The sequence below is a fragment of the Typopeltis vanoorti genome, chromosome 22 (genome assembly GCF_054136105.1).
Source record: "Typopeltis vanoorti isolate ZY-2024b chromosome 22, IOZ_Tvanoo_1.0, whole genome shotgun sequence".
NCBI classification, from domain to species: Eukaryota; Metazoa; Arthropoda; class Arachnida; order Uropygi; family Thelyphonidae; genus Typopeltis; species Typopeltis vanoorti.
The window spans coordinates 98948920-98970484 of record NC_143570.1 but is presented as its reverse complement, the minus strand read 5'-3'; positions in this window follow the sequence as shown (position 1 = coordinate 98970484).

Sequence of the window (21565 nt, the reverse complement as noted above, 5' to 3'; positions counted from 1 at the left end):
AGAAAACGACACCGGTATTTAACTTATTTAAAAATAAAATAAAAAACAGGATGATGATCGCGAAAGTGAAGAGTGATTCGAGAAATATTTCTGTTTGTCTGCTAACTGAATTCCAGAAACTCAGATTGAATTAGAAGTAGTTAAATCGGCGTCACTTTTCGATCTTGTTGAAGCTGCCTGGATGCGTTTTCCAGCGATTGTTTTTTCCTAAAGACAGATGCAACCCCCCACCCACCCACCCACCCAAGTACTGCTAAACAGCGAAGTGACAATACTTTGAAAATCTTCATTTCGATTCTTCAGCGTCTTCAATTCTGATCCGATTTTCAGAATTCTTATGACAAATTGAGAAAAGAAAAATCAGGAGAAGGGAACCAATTCTTCCATTTAGAACCGATTCTTTTTACGCCAATATTTTTCTTAAGGAATCTTCTGATTCTCTTCATTCGAGAAATTGGTCAGGGGAAGGTTCTGACTTGGTCACTGATTTCGCGGCGAGTTGGCCACTTTCTTAAATGTCTCTCGTTTTCTATGATTGTTTGTGTTCAACCCACCACACTTCCGTATTTCACCCGCGAAACATAGAGGTCATGTTTTGCGCGTGAAAAGCTTTAATTCGCGCTCCTAACGCGACGAGAAAAACTCGCAGATACGCTTTATTAGCGCGTGCATTCTTAATTTTAAATGAATAGAAAGGGACGATCCCCGCATAAAACTTCGGTCTGGAAAATGTTTTAATAAAAAACAAAAGGAAAGTTTTGGCTTATTTTTAGGATGTTTTTCGAGTGTTCGGAATATTCCTCGAATGTTGCTCGGAAAAGCTGCTTTCAAGTATTTCCGAACTGCGGTTGATCGGAAATGAATGTTGGGAGGGTCTCGCTGAAGCTCGCCGTCTCTTCCGTGCAGGTCTGCTCTATTCCGAGTGGATAAAGCAGCAGCCCGAGTTATTAAAAGCAAGAGCGGGTACATTTTTAAATATCGACAGAAGAGCTCGAATGGGTCAACGATTCCGTTACCCACACATACTGATTTCCGAACTTTAAAGGCGGTCACTTGCTTCTAATGCCGTCCCCGAATCGCAATCCTTTCACTTTCGTAAATAAGCGAAATATACGGTTTGGTCCTTAGCTCAAGACCAGAGAAGAGGATTTTTTTTTTTTTTTTTTTCCCTGCAGAAAGAATTCCGAGAGGAAATAATAAAAAAAAAAAGAAAAAGCTCTTTTGTTACGGAGATTTCATCGATGCATGTTCAACTCTGCACAATTAGCAGTATCCTCAAGAAATAATTCTCTCTCTCTCTCTCGTAAAGTTGACCGTTTTAAATGCCTTCAGTGGGGTGCTTCTCTCTGGGACTTCATAAGAAGAAAATTCTTCCCCGTCAATTCGATTGCGCAGTTTCTTCTTCTTAACCCGTTTTCGCACATTTCCTTTAATTCTGCGCGTTTCGATTTCTTATTCACATTTTTCATTCCTTTGCAGTCTAAACTTGAGAGAAAAGTCCTTCAGACTTGGTTTTTTTTTTTTACTTCTATTTTCTGCTTCTCATCTCCATCAATTTCTTCTGTTTCATTTTGAGGCACTCCCTTAAAACGAGAGAGAGAGAAAGAAAAACTATCTCGCTCTCCTTTCCCTTTTTTTTTTTTTTTTACATTTTTTATGTCCATTTGATTCCGTTTTTCATACTGTTATGGTAAACTTCCCTCACTCACTCAATCTCTTTCTCGCTCTATTGACGCCGCATTTCGTGAAATTCAGTAAATATTTCGTTTCTAACGTTCGCCAAGTGAAAATTTGCAAAAGATTCCACTTACCTGACCTTGACCGTGGATCGCCGAAAAAGAGGCGGATATCAATGTGGGTCACTGTTATATGGGGCTCGGTTGCTAGGGAACCCAAGATATAAACACAGATCGTACCACCTTTTCGGTTTCATAGACGACGTGCAGTCGGCTAGCTGGTGAGGGGGTGGGAGGTGCAGCAGGGATATCAAAATATCTCGAGCTGCTCCTCATTACCTGGGGTGCATGATGTAGATCGGCCCAATCGTAGCGCCGTCCATTTCATTCTGTGTCGTGTTTATATTCCTCAGCTGCAGAGGGATAAGCGAAAACTCCTCAGATTTTTTTCTTAAGCGCGAAAAAAACGCAAACAAACCTTTCTGGATGTTGCAATCGGCTAACCAATGACCGAAGTCGGGACTTCGTTTAGCAATTTTTGTGGTGCGCGATTGGTCGAGCGTTTAGAGCTGCCCTAGAGTGAGAGGGGGGGAAAGGGTGGAGTTATACGGAAAACTCAAGTTCGCCGAAACGGCGATGTTGCAATACAAAATAATAACAAAACGCAGAAGAACAAAGGGCTTCTTAAAGGGAGGGGTTAATAGCTGCGAGACGGAAGTTTACCTTTCCCAAGGCGATAACTGAATGAATGAAAATTAAATGAAAGTCTTGTTAGGAAATATTTTATCGATCATGTTATGTAGTCAGTTTAATTTCAATTAAACAGATCGCAGCCAACGCTAACAGTTGGAAACGAGTGCTGTTCATTTGCTCTTAAAGGACAACCTAATTCAAAGTATCGTAGAATAACAGATGTTTTTCCCGCGAGCATTTTTTTCTTTCACTGAACATTACACTGCACAGTATAACGTTAACTTCAGAGAGAAACAAGATCCTCCCAAAAGAAACAATTTGATTTTGTTGGCGTGCATCGTTGTCCCAGGGTCACAGTGTTTACGACATACACGCCCTGCTTCATTAGCCGAAATATTCTACGAGTGGTCGAAATCCTCCCATATTGATATTATTGATATGTTGGGAAAATTTGACAGGAAAAAAAAAAAAAACATTAAAAAGAATCTCACTTTGTGCGGATAAGTTTAACCACGTGGCGATTCCTCTCGTTACAAACGCATCAAAAAATAAAACTTGACGGCTAAAGTCTTCAGGAAATCAACTATTATGGGATGTAGAGATTATTTGCTGTCTCGAAACTAAACGTGAGGCATATACGAAGACACACACGCTAAAAACGTCAAATCGAAATCGGCTAATGGGAGTGAGGGAGAAGAGCAAGGAATACACTTAACGGGCAATGACAATATTTTCTAACGTTTGGAAGTGAAACTAAACTGGACAAATTTTAGTCCCATCCAGAAAATAAAATTGCAGTAAAATTCGTCCAACGAGTGAGAATCCGGCGGGTGGCTCAAGGTTGAAAGTCACTGAGCTCTTCAGTACGGCCTATTTTACTTAATGTTTGTCTACTAAGATTGCAAGACTTCCTTTTATACCTGTACGAGCCGTGGGTGAATTGCCATACCCACCACTACGAAGGAGTGTCGGGATATAAAAATAGTTAAAATTTTATTTTATTTATTTTTCCGAGTCAGACTTCACGTGTGAGTATATAAAGGCGCACAGTTCACTTTCTTCGGGGTTACTAAGAGACGCTGGCTGAAATTCATGCCCATTCTTCAGCCGATTTTTCCGATCCCCAAAGAGTTTGCAATGAAATAAATTGGAATCCTCGGAGGAAGAATAAAGTAACGAGGACCTTGTGATTTTCTTAGCATTTGAAAACTTCCTGCCTTCGAGGCTACTTACTGTCTTGAGCCGCATCAATTTCAACGGGAATGCTCCGTTGCTTAACATCCAAATCAATCGTCGGCATACGCCTGAACCGGGATTTATGGTTGAGGTAAATCCATAACTTCTTAAGGTAAAGTTTATGAAACCCTTCCGTAGGGTAGCATTCGACTACCCTCTGCTGAAATTGGTAGCTCTGAATTCCCCCACCTTTTCTTATTGTACTCCACCTCGTTTCTTCAACGATTCAAATAATTTTGTTCGGTGATGGTTTTGTTTTCTGTATCGTGATGTGCATTTTATTATTTTGTTCCCCACACCCCGGGAGATGTAACAGCTTAGCATTTGCAATATTTCAAAATGAGTTTTAAGAAGCCCCTCAATTTTAAAAGCAGTTGGTTTTTGTAGTGACGAAGTTGCCATAACAAGAAATAAACAATAATCCGATTACTCTCACCTAGGATTAGCGGATACGCAGCCATCTCATTTGTTGTTATGCAAATGAATGGAGTTATTGCGTGTTGTCGTAATTGAAGTGCAGCGCTTGAGATTTAAATTGGGAACTCGATAAACAGACGATGTGAACTGATGTACGAAACGTCTAATTCTGGGACGGTAATATACCAATAGGAGATTTATTTTTATTTATTTATTTATTTTATTTTATCGTAAGGTACCCGTAGATCAGTCAGAAAATAAAGGCAGGACTATCGAACTCTTTCGTAAGTCGAAGCGAAAGGATATTATCGATCCTGTCACAATATGGCACACTTTACTTTGATCTTTCGGGAAACTACCGTAATACACATGCAAATCGCTCCTATTTAGAGCCAACAAATTTATAATAAAATTTTCAAAAGAATCAAGACATCAACGAAGTGTGTGGCTACCTCGTGACATGCAATCCTGAACGCCTGTCTGTGGCAGTTCCATGGCATCAAACACCGTCATTTTGCGATTAAAAGTATTTGACTCTCCTTACACAAAATACGAAGGGGTGTTTCAAAAAGCAACCAGCACTCAATATGTGATTTTTTTTTTTTTTTTTTTGCATGCCCAAGTCGACTTATTTTCAAATTGCTGTTTGTTATTGCAGTTGTCCCAGAAGGTTCTTCTCGGAGTAATAGTTACGTGACCACATGATTTCAAACACTCCTAAGGTGGTCTATTGGAAATCTCCGAGATTTCCGAAAGTCTGTTTAAAAGGTCCACGGCCTGAACGTAATGATCTAAAGCCCGATTGGAAGCTGAGCCAGCTTTATTATTTTGCAAATTCATTTTTCGTTATTGTGATGTGCGAAAGTTTTCCTTACTGATGCACCAACCATTCAAATCGCCCGATGAACAGCAACGAAGTCTGTACGGGCCCGTTTATATTTCGTTTTAGAGTTTTATTTAGTTTTTCTTTTAAAGCATCATCAGGACATATGTCATCCTCTTCCATTTAGAGTATTACATGATTGTTTTCATATCGGTGTAATCCATCATATGACATAAAAGGTTTTATTCTTCCAACGATCTTTCTTAGTCTCCAATTAGTACTCCCTTTCCATCTTTAAGGGTTATTCATTTACTTTGTCCTTAAGACAATTCTCTTCTCACTCATTTCAGACTCTGTTCCTGTTGTAATTCTGATTTTTCTTGTTCTGAAATTTCAAATTTCTCCTATCATCCTTTTCATCATTATTATTTTTTTTTTTTACATACGTCAGAGAATTCTTTTATATTTATCTTGTCTATGCAATTCATACATAGCATTGCAAATATTAGTGAAAATTGGATTAATGTATGTGTATTAATATCTTACCTTCTTATTATGTTTACAGAGCGCTTCTAGAGGGCGAGAGACTCAGCGAGGATGGCCTTCGACATCTCTCTTACTAAAATTTTCGACAAAAATAGGGAATCCCTCAATCACGGAGCCTCATCATCATCACTGAATCACTAAAGGACATTTCAAGAGGGATTTCAACTTAACCTTTTAGATATTAATGAAATCTACATCATTTGGATTCAAGCTGTAAGCACATGGTCCTATAAGATAACGAACTATTGTTTTAATATTTGAAATGGATGAGCCAAAATGTCGTTATTAACGCATTTGCTCTCGATATATTCTGGTAACAATCCCCCCCTCCCCCATTTTTTTCCTCTTCTAGACTCAGCAGTAATAGTGTTGAAAAGGGGAGTGGGATTTGTACCAGAATATATCCACAGCAAACACACTACGTGATAATGCTGCTTCTATGGTATTTTGGGATTTGATGGCCCTCTTCGTCGTCACGAAGGAGATTGGCAATTATTCGCCATCTTCGTTATTGCCAATCCATTTACCTACTCCAGACTAGTATTATAGTGCTAACGTGTGAAGCTTATAAATTTTACAACTGGTTTTTCTAATTTTGCTGATCCTAGTTTATGGGAAGAAAAAAAAAAAAAAAAGGAACATATTCACTTGCGTGGAAGGTCATTATTAACCCGGGGAAAAGATTTTCAGCCAGATTGGGTGCTTGATAGATCAATTTGCTGATAAACCTATCAAAACTATTAACCTTGATTATGTGGGACAACCTCTCCATCTCCAACCCCCCCAAGCCAAGTTTAAAATATATTATTTGTTATTTATTTATAAAAATAAAACTTTAAAAACCTACCTTTAGAATTTCTTGCAGCTTTACCTTGCAAAACATTTTTAACGTTTTTTGGAACTTTTTAAGCGAAGGGGCTCGCTTGGGATGGGGTCCTCGCATGTGGGATAAACTAGAAAATATAAACTTTTGAAGAGATAAAACTTTCACACTAAAATCGAGAAGTCCTTTTGCTCGTGATCATTGAAGGAATTCATTTTTGACATCCCTGTATCTGTAATTCCGTTATCCCCCCCCCCATTTTTTTCTTTCTGTTTTGGTGTTCTCATTAATATTAATTACGTCCTGATGGACAGGAAAAATTATCCTTTTAAGCACAGAAGGTCTGGAAGAAAAGAGTGATCTGAGTTTTCATTCTCTTAGGGCTTCGACAAAATGGAATGTCTCCGATGTCCTTTCCTCCATTTATTTCTTCTGGTCAGGGTTGGCAGTTAGTCCTTTGACCGTCGCTGAATTTTTTCAGGAAACAAAAATGACACATTTGTATCACTGATACAAAAATGGTGGTGGAGAGGATTCAGAGGCGAGCGGCCAAGATGGTGAGAGGCGTGTTGAATGCTCCCTATGAGGATAGATTGAGGGTGTGTGGATTGCAGAAGTTGGTTGATAGGAGAAAAAGAGGGGATATAATAGAAACATTTAAGTTGCTTAAAGGATTTTATAGGATAAATGCAGGGGAAATGATTCAGCACTTGGCTAGAGGGACCAGAACAAGGGGTCATCTCTGGAAGTTGGAAAAAGGTGTGGTCAGAAGGGGTGTGAAGACTAGATTTTTTGCTTGGAGAGTGATGAATGAATGGAATGGGTTACGAGAGTCAGTCGTGACCGCTTTGTCTGTTAATGTGTTCAAAGAGTGGTATGACAGATTGTGTGGATTGATTGGGTCTTCCGTGATGAGTCTTCGGACTCCATGGAGGTGCCCGTATAATAATAATAATACAGGGATTCATTTTCATTCAGGATTCATTATCCTTCAAAGTATCCATTCCTATGGGACATGTTTTATAACGAAGGCAAACAGCAAGAGGACAATCTTGTGTGACTCTTTCTTGGTATTTTACCTATATCATAGAATCTTATTGATTTATTCGCATTCAATGACCTTTGCATTCTGGATATGAAAGAACGGAAAGCACTCAGTACAATTTTTAATGCACTGCCTACTGCTTTAAAACAATTTTTACCTAATTATTGATTCCCTCTCCCGAAAAAAGTGAAATTAAGAACACAGAGAGAATGAAGAAAATATTTATTTATTATTTTTTTATAGTCAGTTTTTAAATAATAGATTGGTTAAATTAAAGTGAACATCATTCTTCTGTTTTGTGTGCTAGATTTTATTAAATATTTGTATTTGATGAAATAATTTTATAAAAATTTGGCAAAAAAAAAAAAAAACCCAAAGAATCGCCAATGAATGATGGTTTTGAGATCAGAATTTGTTTGGGACTGTGCAAATTTTATGGAAGTTTTGGTGATTTATGTTTTGCAAGCTTGTCAAATAGGTCAGATGGGTACAATGTGCTTTAATTAGTTTTGCAGTCCAATGGAGGTCATTGATATACAGAAGGAAGAAATCAGGCGGAAGACAAAGTCGTGGAACAGAATTTGTTCCATAGTTAAAGGGTAGAGATCCATCCTCCATCACGCGTAAAATATATCCAGACAATAATTTGGTCCAATTGCACAAGTCAAATCATATAACGGGAGATTACTTAATAGGCAATTATCCAATACCCGATCAAATGCCTCAGAGATATCAATGGCTACTTGATACTCACAAAAATTTTCCTTACATTAAAAAAAAAAAAATGGAGAAGAAAAGAAGGAAGTACCTATGTTGTTCGACAGTCGTGGAATTCATACTGCGATTGTTAGTTAGTTGAGAAGATTCAATTTGTCATAGAAATTCCGTATTAGTGGGTTTTCCATTGCTTCAGAACGAACAGAAATCGGTGAAATTAGACGACAATTAAAAGGCAAAGACCGATCCCTTCTTAGAAATAATCGAATAAGAACTGATTTCTACACTCCAAGATTAATACCAGTTCGAGTCTAGTCACCGACCAGAAGAACTTTTTATAAGCCTTTCTTTGACCGGTTCCTGAGTTCGATCTTTGGCACGGGCAAGCGGGTTTTTTCTCCCGGAAACTCGGGTTTTTCGTCCTTTCGTAAACTCAAAATAATGGTTGGTTGCTGCTATAAGCCCAGTGGGTTCCAAGTATGATCTGGAAGACATGCATCAGCAAATTAGTAGAATGAGTGCAGGATGAGTAATTGTTATGAGAGACTTCAACTATAGAGATTGGAAGGAAGAAAGATCATATGGCCAGAATAAAGTCGAATTTATAAACCTACTGAGAGATAATTAGTTGAGGCAGTATGTGATGGAGGGGACTCGAGGTGCAAGAGCATTGGAACTGGTCATGGGATCATTATAGTTATCGAAAACTAAGGTGGCCACATTGCCTCTAATCGGGAAAAGTGACAATGCAGTCTTGACTTGGGAGACTGTAAAAAATTAGGAATATTCTTCAAGATGGAGTATGAGTGAAATAAAAGGCAGGTGATTATGAAAAGCTTAGGAGGAAGCTCAAAGGTCTTCCATGGCATAAAACCCTGCAAAGCAAGGATGTTAGTAGTTCAAGGGAGATAGTTAACGAGCATTTTAGAGGAAGCTATATTAAATTGCAGACCTAAAGTAAGAATGGTCATTCAGGTGAGAGTAGATGGATGAGTAAGATCATTAAGCATTAGCTTCAGAAAAAGAAAGTGCTGTGGAGGGTATATAAGAAGAAAGATGGCCAGCAAACTCATGAACAGTGCAAGTGTCAGGCAAGAAATATGGTAAGGAGGTAAAATCGAATTAAAAGAAGAAACTAGCCGAGCAGACCAAGAGAGTTCCCAAAAGAGTTCTTCGTTGTGTGGCAAGTAAGAGGAAGAATGACTATGGAAGAATTATCTTAATGAGTGCTCATGGTCACGAGGTGACTGAAGAGATAGAATAGTTCAGTTACTGAGTGATCTCTTTCCATGGGTTATCATCCAAGTGAGGTTACTGCTGTGAAATACGTGAGAATGACTTACGGGTGAACCGAGGTAGATGAATTGGAGGTTCTTGGAATATTACAGAATTTCAATGTGAATACAGCTGTTGGATTAAATGGGATATCAGCTTACGTTTTGAGGGAATGTGCAAGGAAACTGGCAATGCCTGTGACTAGGTTCTTTAATTTAAATCTCAGCTCTTGTAGATTTCCAAGGGATGTAAAGAGGGCAAAACTGTTCCTTTGCATAAGGAGGTTCTAAGACTGCAGCAACAAATTATTGACCAATCAATATCTCAGGTGTGGTGGTAAAAGTACTGGAAAGTTCATCAAAAAGGGGATTAAAGAATAGTTGGATAAAATATGATAACTATGAGGAGGGCAACATGACTTTGTGAAGGGTCGGTCATCCCTTAGTAATTTACTAACGTTTTATAGTAGAGTGACAGCTGCGTCCGATAAGGGAAATGGCTACACGATGATTATGCTGGTTTTGCAGAGGCATTTGACAGAATATCTCATGGAACTCTGTTACGCAAATTAGAACAAAAGGGGAGGGATGTGAAATGGGTTAAGTGGATAAGAGGATGGTTGATGGACAGATATCAAAGAGCGGTTATATGGAGGGACAGAATCCAGGCAAAAGCTGGTGACTAGTGATGTGTTGCAAGGTTCAGTGCTAGGACCACTGCTGTACTAATTCGTACTAAATGATACAAAAAGTAACCTGAGAGGAAATATTCAGTTTGCTGATGATGCAAAATTAAGTAGAGCAATAGCGAATTAAGGCGATGGGGAGAGCTTGCAGGATTATTTAAATAGGCTTTCAGAATAGGCAAAAGATGATGGGTTCAGTTTAATGTGTAGAAATGTAAAGTTTTGCATGTCAGGGGGTAAACAGATTACAAGCTGTGTACCGCATTGATATTCCAGGAAACAGATAAAGCTAGGGATTTAGGGCTGGTGCTAGACAAAGAGTTAAAGTTTAGAGACAGAGGGCATATTACTAAGGTTGCTCATAAGATTACTTGGAGAAGAACACACTAATGAGTAGAGATAAGGAAGTTGTTATTTCCCTTTATTACACCTTGATACGTCCACACCTGGATTACTGTGCTCAGGTCTGGTCTCCTGGTTTTTTTGGGGTTGAAGTGATGGAGAGGATTCAGAGGCATGAAACCACTCACCATCTTGGTTTCATGTGGAAGTTCGCTATTAGGACAGCTTGATGGTGTGTAGACTACGGAAGTTGGTTGATAGGCGAAAATGAGGGGATATGATAGAAACATTTAAGTTTATTATTATTATTATTATTTCGGGCACCTCCAAGGAGTCGACAGATTCATCGAGGGAGGCCCTAACATCATGTCAAGGAAAACTATTCGACATTCACACAGTATTTATCATACCTCGCCTTGAACTCATTCACAGTCATGGCACCCACAACAGACTCTGGCAGCTTATTCCACTCATTTACCACTCTCCAAGTAAAGAACCTAGCTCTAACACCCCTGCTAACCACATTCTTGCCCAGCTTCCATGTATGGCCCCTGGTCCTCCCACCACCAGTCCTATTCTCAAAAATATCTTCTGGATTAATCTTATAGAGATCCTTCATTAATTTGAATGTCTCAATCATATCACCCCTTTTCCGCCTATCGACCAATTTTTGCAACCCACAAATCTTCAACCTGTTCTCATAAGGTTCATTCCACAGACCTGCTATCATCTTGGTCACTCGTCTCTGGATCCTCTCCACCTCCTCCCCATCAAGAAGAAACCCTGGCACCCATATCTGGGCACAATAGTCTAGATGGGGGTCTTATCAAGGCACGATACAGAGGAACAATAACTTGTTTGTCTCTGCTTGTTAAAGTATTTTTCAGCAACCAAGTGATTTGATGAACTGATTTGGCCACTTTTGCGATGTGCCCCCTAAACTTCAAATTCCTATCCACACACTCCCAAATCCCTGGCCTCATCAATCTCCTGGATTACGGTTCCACCAATGCGATATACTGCTGCTAATCTTTTCACGCCAATGCATAACTTTATACTTTGCCACATTAAATTGACATCCATTTTCCAAGTTACTTGAAGGGTTTCATAGGATTGATGCAGGAGAAATGTTTTGGCACTTATCTAGAAGGGAGAGAACAAGAGTCATCTCCGGAAGTTGTATAAGAGTTAAGGGTGACGGCTAGATTTTTCACTTGGAGAGTTGTGAATGAATTGAATTGGTTGCTAGAGTTAATGCTAGCGATTTGTCTGTTAATGGGTTCAATGAGAGGTATTATTGATTGTGTGGCTAAATTAGGTTTCTCGCGATGAGTCTTCAGACTCCGTAGTAGTTCCTGTACAATAATAATAAATCCGGTCCTGAGTGATGTTCATCAGAAATCAATCCCAACACCACCATTGCTGGTGTTTTTGGACAACTAACCGCCCATTCTGGTTGACCGAAAACAAGTTGCGTGGCCATATTTTGGCTGATAAGTGTGATGCCAAATCTATTTACGTGCAGGCCTTCCCTCTTATAGTTGTCTATTAAAATAATGTACAAAACAATAACCCAATTTCTTCCTACCACGGAAGCGAGAGCCGTCTTTGGAAGATTGCTAAGAAGAGTCAATTCACGTTGAAGGGGAGAAAGGAATAAGGCAATGTACGAATTCGTTACCATACATGCGAAATCAGGTGCTTTATACGTAAACTTTTCCGAGTGTTGTACAAGCAAAATAGTTACCATTTTAAAATTAGAATTTCCATAAAAGAAAAGCTAATTTCCCGACGTATAATAATAAACACTCATCCCACGGAACGCATTGATTACCCTGTTATCGGAATGGATTCACCTTCTTCTGCAATGCTTGTCGTGGGATTTCGTGTCTGTATTCGCACAGTATTACCATATCTCGGTAATAATAGACTAACGTTTTCACTCTCTCACTCTCTCTTGCCAGCTGATGCTCTTGTTCATCAGTAATAAAACCAATGCCAATGCAAATATTTAATATGGACGAGACCGCCTTGTTTTGGAAAAAATGCCTGAGCGGACAATTCATCTCCACAAAAAGATAAAATCTATGCCTGGTTTCAAAGCTCTTAAAGACCGTATTACGATTCTGTTAGGGCAATGTGGCTGGATATACACTGAAACCATTTGTGATATGTCACAGTGAGGATCCACGAGCCTTTAAAAACATTAGGAAGTTTACTCTTCCAGTTCATTATCGGAGCAATAAGAAGTCGTGGAGGACTCAAAAATTGTTTGAGGATGCCTTAATCAACTGTTTTGAGAAGGAAATGGAAAGCTATTGTGTGAAAGAAAATGTAGAATTTAAAGTTTTTATTAATTCTAGATAATGCTCCAGGTCCTCCACCTTACATCGGTGATCTTCACCCCAAGATCAAGGTCATGTTTCTCCCTCCAAACATTACTTCATTGATCCAACCAATGGATCAGGGAGTCCCTACAGTGCTTAAGGCCTATTATCTACAGAGAACTTTTTTCGCAAGTCATTTCCGCCACTGAAGGAAATGATCAGACTCTCATGCATTTCTGGAAGGCATTCGATGTTTATTATGCTATTAAAATATTGCTGTGGCTCAGGGACTCTCCAGTAGTGTCCGGCGCATGTGTGCAAAACTTTAGTTGACGCCCCTATACCCCTTCCCCCCAATAAAAAAAAACACTTTATAAAAACACTTTATAAAAACGTTATTTTTAATATTTGATGCCAATAAAGTGAGTATTTCATTTTCAATTTTATCTCCTAAATAGGAGGGCATATTTTTAAAGTCAGGATCATTAGCCCGTCGCGTGTGCTTCGATATAAAAGGATCAAACTTTTCTAACATCTCAGTGCATTTAACAAAATTGCCATTGTTGCAATCGTAAAGTTTATTACTTTTACCACGAAAAGCTAGATTTTGTTTGCCTAAAAACTGTACTACGAAAATTATTATTTTTATAACTTCATACCAACGTTTCCTTTCATTATCTAAAACTGTTTGCTGCAAATGATCAATACAAGTTTTATTTTTAAGGATGTAATTAATTCTGTCCATTTTTTGTAATTGTTCAAGTGATTTAAATTTTTCTCCTGACGAATCAAGTACATTGCAAGATGTTGCCTATATTCTGCTGATAACAGCAGAATATAGAATAAAGTTAAAATTGCAGCAGATGTTCTTATATATGTTTAGAGCGAGTGTGAACAACATTAAACAAGTCAAACGCGCGTCATCCTGTATACAGTAAACTCGCAAGTTTTTACTTGTTTACGCTAAACTACTTGTTAGAACTAGGATCAGAATAAAATAAGATCTTAAGGAATAATAACAAATAAGTGATTATAAATAATTTGTTTAAGACAAATCTATAAAATATAATTAAAATTTAAACAAAAAATGTAATTTATTTTGATATAATTAAAGAATAATATTTTTTTAAGTATTTCCTCCTCGCCTGAAATCTTTGGCGCTTTACTGTCCTGGCGCCTGTGTGCGTCGCACACATTGCACCTATTGCCGGCGCGCCCTGGGCTTGGAACGAAGTGACTCTAATTGTATGAGTGGCACATGGAAAAAACATTAAAAAGGTTTCTGCACGATTTTGGAAGTTTTGAAAAAAAAAACAAAAAAAACGAACCCCTTTGTAAATCGAGTGAAGAAACAGTGGGCTCAGCAAACAATCTGAATCTCGAAGGGAATGATGACGACATAACTCAATTAATAGAAAGTGCCCCTGAGGAGTTGACCAACGAAGAATTGGTCGAACTGGAGGAACAAGGGCTTGCAAAAGAGGAAGGGAAACATGAAGAGGTAGTTCAACAATTCGGAGTGAAGGGTCTTGCAGAAATGTCCTCTGCAGCTAGCGATGTTCTCAAAATGGCTGATGACATGGACCCCAACGTTGAACTATTTGGACTATTGCACACAGATCGGTACCGCATTTGGACTATTGCACACAGATCTGATTGAACCCCAATCAGATCTGTGTGCAATAGTCCAAATGCGGTCTTATTAATGCCTTATAAAGTGGGACAATTACTTTCTTATCCCTGCTTGTTAGTGTGTTCTTCAACAACCGTGTAATTTGATGCGATGTTTTGGAAACCTTTACAATATGCCCTTTAAACTTAAGTTCTCTGTCCACAATAACTCCCAAGTCCTTTACCTCGTCAACTTCTTGCAATTCAGTTTTAATGCAGTAAACAGCATGTGATCTCATCCTCCCAAAGTGCATCACCTTACACTTAGCTACGTTAAACTTACAGCCATTTACCTTAGCCCATACCATCAGCCCTTAAATTCATCCTGCAAAATATCTACATCATCTGAATTGACTACCGCCCTTCCTAATTTTGCATGATCTACAAACACGTGGATATTTCCTTTCAAATTATTTCAAATATCATTAATGTACAAATTAAACAATAGAGAACCAAGCTCTGAGCCCCGAGCTACGCCACTAGTCACCTGCCTTCTCCTGCACTCAGCTTCTCCATGAACCACTCTTTGATATCTATCCACCAGCCACCCTCTAATCCAAAACACTAGCTTTGGATCCATACCCATTTCTTCCAATTTATGCAACAGAGTTCCGTCTGGAATCCTGTCAAATGCCTTAGCAAAGTCTAGCAGTATCACTCAGTAAGGATTTCCTTTATCCAACTCGGCTGTTGCTTTATTATATAAAGTAAGCAAGTTACTAAGGCAAGACCAACCTTCACAAAACCAATTTTACCAATTTTTCCAAAACCTTAACCACCGCTCCAGATACATTGATTGGTCTATAATTTGCTACCTCTGGTGGCAAATTTGCTACCTCTGGAGTGGAATTATTTTTCTCTCTTTCCACTCTATTGGAACTTTACAAGAACAGGCTTAAATTAAACATCCTGGTTAGAGGATGTGCTAATTCTCTTGCGCATTCTCGTAACACATGGACCGACATGCCATCTAACCCATTGGGTTAGATGGCACCTCTATTTCGTCTATCTCTAGGCTCTCATCAGTCAATGACACATTCGGTACTGCAATATCACAGCCAAGATGGTACACTTTTGCAAAATGATCACTAAGTAACTCAACTATTTGATTTGCTTCTGTAATTTCCTTACCATCAACACTTTTTACAGTTACCCTTCCATGACTATTCTTCCTTTTACTTGTCACATAGCAAAAGAACTCCTTAGGATTTCTTTTGGACTCATCAGCTAGCTTCCTCTCATAATTAGCTTTGGCTTTCATTACTATACAGGTTACTCTCTTTGCTTGTACATTGTATTGCTCATGGGACGCTCATCACCTCTTTTTTCTCTTTATAGCAGGGTTTTTCCCCCCGGAAACTCGGGTTTTTCATCCCGCATACAGACAAATCCGCCCTTCAGAACACACGCAATTTACAGACAAAAGATACTTGTTTTGGTTGTGGTGGTGGTGGGCGGTGGATGGCGTTGATGTAGTTGATTGGTAGTGGAGGTTCGGTAGGGTGGAGACGGAGAGATGTACACTAGGTGTCCTCTGCGATGAGTCTTCGGACTCCTTGGATGTGTCACGAATAATAATAATAATAATAATAATAATAATAATAATAATAATACTTCCACAACAATGTTTTATTTTATCTTCAACTCCTGCTTAACAATATTATTCATCCATCTTACTCCTACTTGATTTCTCCTTCTGACTCTGGGAATATAGTCTGATACAACTTTCCTTAAATATTCCTTGACAATCTCCCATGCACCATCAACATCTCTCCCCTTCAAATTCTCATGCTATAGCACTGCTGAAAGCTGACTTCTCAGCTTGTCATAATCACTAGCCTTGTAATTCCACATATACCCCTTCTTAATAGAATATTCAGCACATCTTACAATCTCCCAGGTCAAGACCACATGATCGCTTTCCCCAAGTGGAGACAGTGTATCTAAATTACTTACTGATATGTTCTCCGATGCTGTGACCAGATCTAACATCCCCGAAAATCTCTTGTCCCTTCCATTACATGCTGTCTCAGGTAGTTATCTCTTAGCAACTGTATAAACTCCATTTCCTTTGTTCCTTGTGACCATTTCTTCTCCCAATCTATGTCCACAAAGTTAAAATCCCCCATAATAATTACTCGACCTTCATTCATCATGGTAATTTGCCAATACATACTATCTACATTCTCCCTTATATCCCTTGGATTATAGCAACAACTGATTACATATTTCGCTCTGTTGATCTCTATCTCACACAAAACAGCCTCAAATGAGCTGCACTCTTCGTACTTGTCACCTTGTGACACTTCTATCCATTTTGGCTTTAATGCTTCGTCTATCATTAGTAAAACATCTCCCCTCATTGCATAATCTCTGTCCTTCCTGGAAATAGTATCCCTTACATTCAATCCCAATAACTATATCATTCTTAGTTAACCAAGTCTCACTAATTCCTATAATTTTTTGTTTTAATATTGATTTTTTTTTACATTTATTGCTACTGTCCCTAACCACTACATATTCTTACGAGCCGCCACTGTCATCAACATATCTTTTCCAAATTCTTGATTTTAAAGGATAAGAAGAGTTGGCTTTAACTTCCAGATCTTCTAAATAGATATTGGCAAGTACAGATGGCAACGGATTACCCATTGCAAGGCCATAATTTTGTTTTTAGATGGTGTCCTGAAACTTAAAGTATCCTGAGTGGATGCAATAAGTAAGTAAGGCCATGATCGTTTTAGATAATTTATCTTTGAGTAGCACAAGAACTTCGTCTGTAGGAACATTGGTAAATAAGGAGACTATATCAAAACTAGCCAATTTCATCTTCCTTAATAATAATATCTTTTATACGTGAAACAAAAAATGCGGAGTTTTTAATAAAAACGATGATTTACTGGAAAAACATTTGAGAGATTTAGCCAGATATTTTGAAAGGTTATATGTCGGAGAATCAATTCCTTCTACGATAGGTCGAAGTGGTGTATTTTCCTTATGAATTTTAAGTAGTCCATATAATCGTCAAATAAGCGGATGGAGAGAACGAAGAGAAAGGTGTATGTTTCTAGGTAGTACAGAGATAGTTCTTAGTAGATTGTTGGCCCGGTTGTGGAGTTCACGGGTGAGATCTTGCTCGAGGTTCGAGTAAGTGTCACTCCATAACAATTCCATCTGTGTAGCTCAGTGGAAGTGGCGCTTGGCCACTTGAAGTTAGACCTAGGTTCTAGTCTAGTCGCTGACTGGAGGAACTTTTCCTAAGCCTATCTTCGATCGGTTCCCGAGTTAGTCGATCTCTGGCACAAGCAAGCGGGTCTTTCTCCCCGGAAACTCGGGTTTTTCGTCCCGTAAACTCAAGAAAATCGACCGTAGTACCCACATTATTTCAGACAGTGGCATATCTTGTCAGGTTTAGGTACCAAGAGATGGCAGCACTTGTCTGCCAGCCTCTTCATCGGTGGCTGCTATAATTAGTAATAGACATGGGCAAGCTATCTCTGATTGGCTACCGGTGGAGATTGAACTGCCTACTCAGTCTCCAAAAGCTAGATGGGGTATAAAAGCCTCGCCTACTCCCTATTAGGGAATAAAAGGCATTAGTTGAATTTTTGATTTTTGTAACTTCTTAAGAGCCTGTCGTTCTGATGAAGAGAGAGATATTATCTGTAGGAGTTTGGCATTAATGATGATGAAAATGGATTCAATGCAGAGTAGGTTTGCCTCTTGGGTAGGAAGAAAGAAGTTTATGGCCAGAAACCATATTATGGTTTCTGGCTATAAACTCCTTATATGGTTTGCCGCAACTGCAAATGATTTTGTATACTCCTGGGAACTGAAGAAGATTGTGTTTTAACTGTCTTTCTCCTAAACTAGCGAAAATCCTGAGGAAATTTAATGTTAAAACATATTTCTTTACCTTTCCAAAACTCTGATCGTACCTCAGTCAACCTAAAGTAAAAACAACCTTCTTCAGTTCCCACGAGTATACAAAATAATTTGCAGTTGTGCAAACCATATCATGGCCAGACAAAAAAGTCCATCTCTCTCTGCCTAGAACAGTGGTTCTTAACCGGTGTTCCCTGGAACATTTGTGTTTCGCGAACTGGTTACAAGTGTCCGGCAGGTGAAATATGTCACATGACACAGTTCTGAGTGTAATTGACTACTCTGAATAAAAATATCGAGAGAATTATTTCCGTTATAAGAACAATTAACAATATTGGAAGAAAAGATTTCAAGCTACTTTCCATCTTTAAATACACACAGAATTATGACTGGATACGAAATAAATTTAGTACGGTTAATACATCGAGTTGTGAATTTTCGTTACAAGAAGAAGAACATTTAATGATCTTATCAACGGATCGTACTCTAAAAATTAAATTTTCTGAAATAACTCTTGAGGAATTTTGGAGTTTTGTCCAAGCCGAATACCCAGCTCTTTTCACAAAGGCACTGAAAATTTTGTTACAATTTTCAACATCATGTTTGTGTGATCTCGGTTTCTCAATATTAACCCATATAAAAACTAAAAAGCGTGAAAGACTTACTGATATAGACAAAGAGATGGGGTTAGCTATATCACATATTAGACCTGATATTGCTGAAACATGCAAAAGCCGACAAGCTCAAGTATCGCATTAAAATAAGTTCAATTTTTATAATAGGCAAGTCCATGCATATGTTTATTGTTAGTTTATGACCATAATGCTTTTAGTGTTCCCCAAATTTTTCTTATAACCAGAAGTGTTCCGTGACTTAGGAAAGTTAAGAAAGTTAGTTCTTAACTTAGGAAAGTTAAGAACCACTGGCCTAGAAGAACACCAACGTGACATTGCTTATAACAGAGTCCGTGCTAGTTATGACATTCATCAATGAATATCATTGATGAATATCATAACATCCAGCCACGTTTAATTCTCAGCCAATACCAATGTTGAAGGTCGACAACATCAAATAGAACGGAACTCATCTTCAAACATCTATAAATGCTCTGATGAATTAGAAAGACGCATCTTGGAATCCAAAGAAATAGCTCTGGACCCTGCCCATCTAAAAACAGCAATCTCAGTTACACCCTTCCCGATTAACATAGCGCTGTAATCCAGTTTTGGTGCACTCATGATATCATTCACACACACACACACACACACACACACACACACACACACACACACACACACACACACACACACACACACACACACACACACACACACACACACACACACACACACACACACACACACACACACACACACACAGTGCTTCATGCCAAAACTAGCGCTCAGATTGAATTATACTTGTTCTAAATTCTGTTTTGTCTAAAGTACAATATATTTTTAAGATGTTGTTTTCTCCATGGTAATGTATTCACATGACGAAGTCGGCATATATATATATTTTTTTTTTTTCACACATATATATATATATATATATATATATATATATATGTGAAAAGTTTTTTACCTTTGGGATAATATATATTAAGGATACCAAGTAATTTTATAAACTTGGTTTTTTTACTCCTTCTCTCAAGTAAGCAAAACAGTTAAGTTTGTGCCTGAACGTAGTTCAAGTCTAAAGGTAGTGCAGCACCAGGGAAACTCGTTGTAAAAGTGGGTAAAGCCCTGATCATTATTTTTCACATCTTTATCTCATCCAGAATTTCTTATTCAAAGCAAAAGCACCTTGTAGCAACTTGTATGGGTAAAGTTGATAAAGCTCTGTATTACTAAAAGCCTTGGTATATCAAGGTCTAGCTACTCACTGAGGAGACCTCAAAAAAAGGTTGAAACCGGTCTGAGTAGTGGCCCCCCACCCATAATGTATAACAGTATACATCTCTTAGTGAGATGTGTTTTACATTATGGGAAATACTAAGAATAGTGGTCAGAGCTTTACTCACCTTTACAACGAGTTGCCCTGGTGTTGCACTACCTTTAGACTTGAACTACGTTCAGGCGCAAACTTAACTGTTTTGCTTACTTGGGAGAAGGAGTAAAAAAACCAAGTTTATAAAATTACTTGGTATCCTTAATATATGTTAGCCTTACTTACTTAAAAATGTTAGCCTTACTTGCTCATTGCGTCAAGTCTGGATACTTTAGATTTCGAGACACCATCTACACGCAAAACATGATCTAGCAACAGGTAATCCTTTATCTCCTGTATTTGCCAACTTTTATCTGGAAGATTTTGAAGTCAAAGCTATCTCTTCCTATTCCTTAGCACCTAGAATTTGGAAACGATATGTGGACGACATTTTCCTCATTTGGAGCCATGGACGTGATTCTCTCCTGGATTTCCTTGAACATCTCAATAGTCAACACCCGAGTATCCAATTCACGGCTGAGTTTGAAACTAATGGCTCCCTGCCCTTCTCGGACGTGAAACTAACCCGTTCTTCTGAAAAACTTAAAATTTCGATGTACAGAAAACCTACACACACCAATAGATATCTCCATAGTCAGTCCCATCATTTCCCCCCCTCAGAAACTTGGAATTATTTCTACTTTGACACATAGAGCTCTTCTTGACGACCTGATGAACTTTGTAAAGAAATCAATTTTCTTACATCTACCTTCAGACTGAATAGTTATTCTCAAAAAATTACTAAAAAATTCCTTTTTAATCCTCCTAGTTGCCACTCAAGAAATGAATAATATTAAAGGCAATATATCTATTCCATACATAAGCACAGTTTCTCAAAAATTAGCCAAGGTTCTCAAAAAATATAACATTAGAACTTTATTTACTCCGCTTCCTAAGATCCGCTCGCTAGTAAGCCGTCCAAAGCCTAGCCATCACAATCTGAAATATCCCGGTGTGTATAAGATATAGTGTGACTGCGACATCCCTTACTTTGGCCAGACGGATAAGTCTATTGAATTGCGTATGAAGGAGCACAGAAGGGACATCGTTTACAAGAGAACACGTGCCAGTGCTTTATCCATCCATATCCTTTTTTTCTGCCGATTCTGATGATGAAAACCATGGTCATATAATCCTTTGGGATAGATCTAACAACATTTTCCGTTCCATGACGAATTTGAGAGAAAAACTGTAGAACCTAGAGAAATTATCCTCAACCCTGTACATTTAAATAATAATTTCAGCAGGGGAACGCCAAGGGTATTTGCCACTCGGGTGCAAACTTTTATCAGCCGCCCCTAATACTGCATTGTACAATCCAAATTAGATATTAGTTGCACAAAATGCCGCCCTATCAATGTTGTCGCCCGGGTGCGGTGCATCCCTTTTACCCTCGGGTTGGCGCGGCCCTGAAT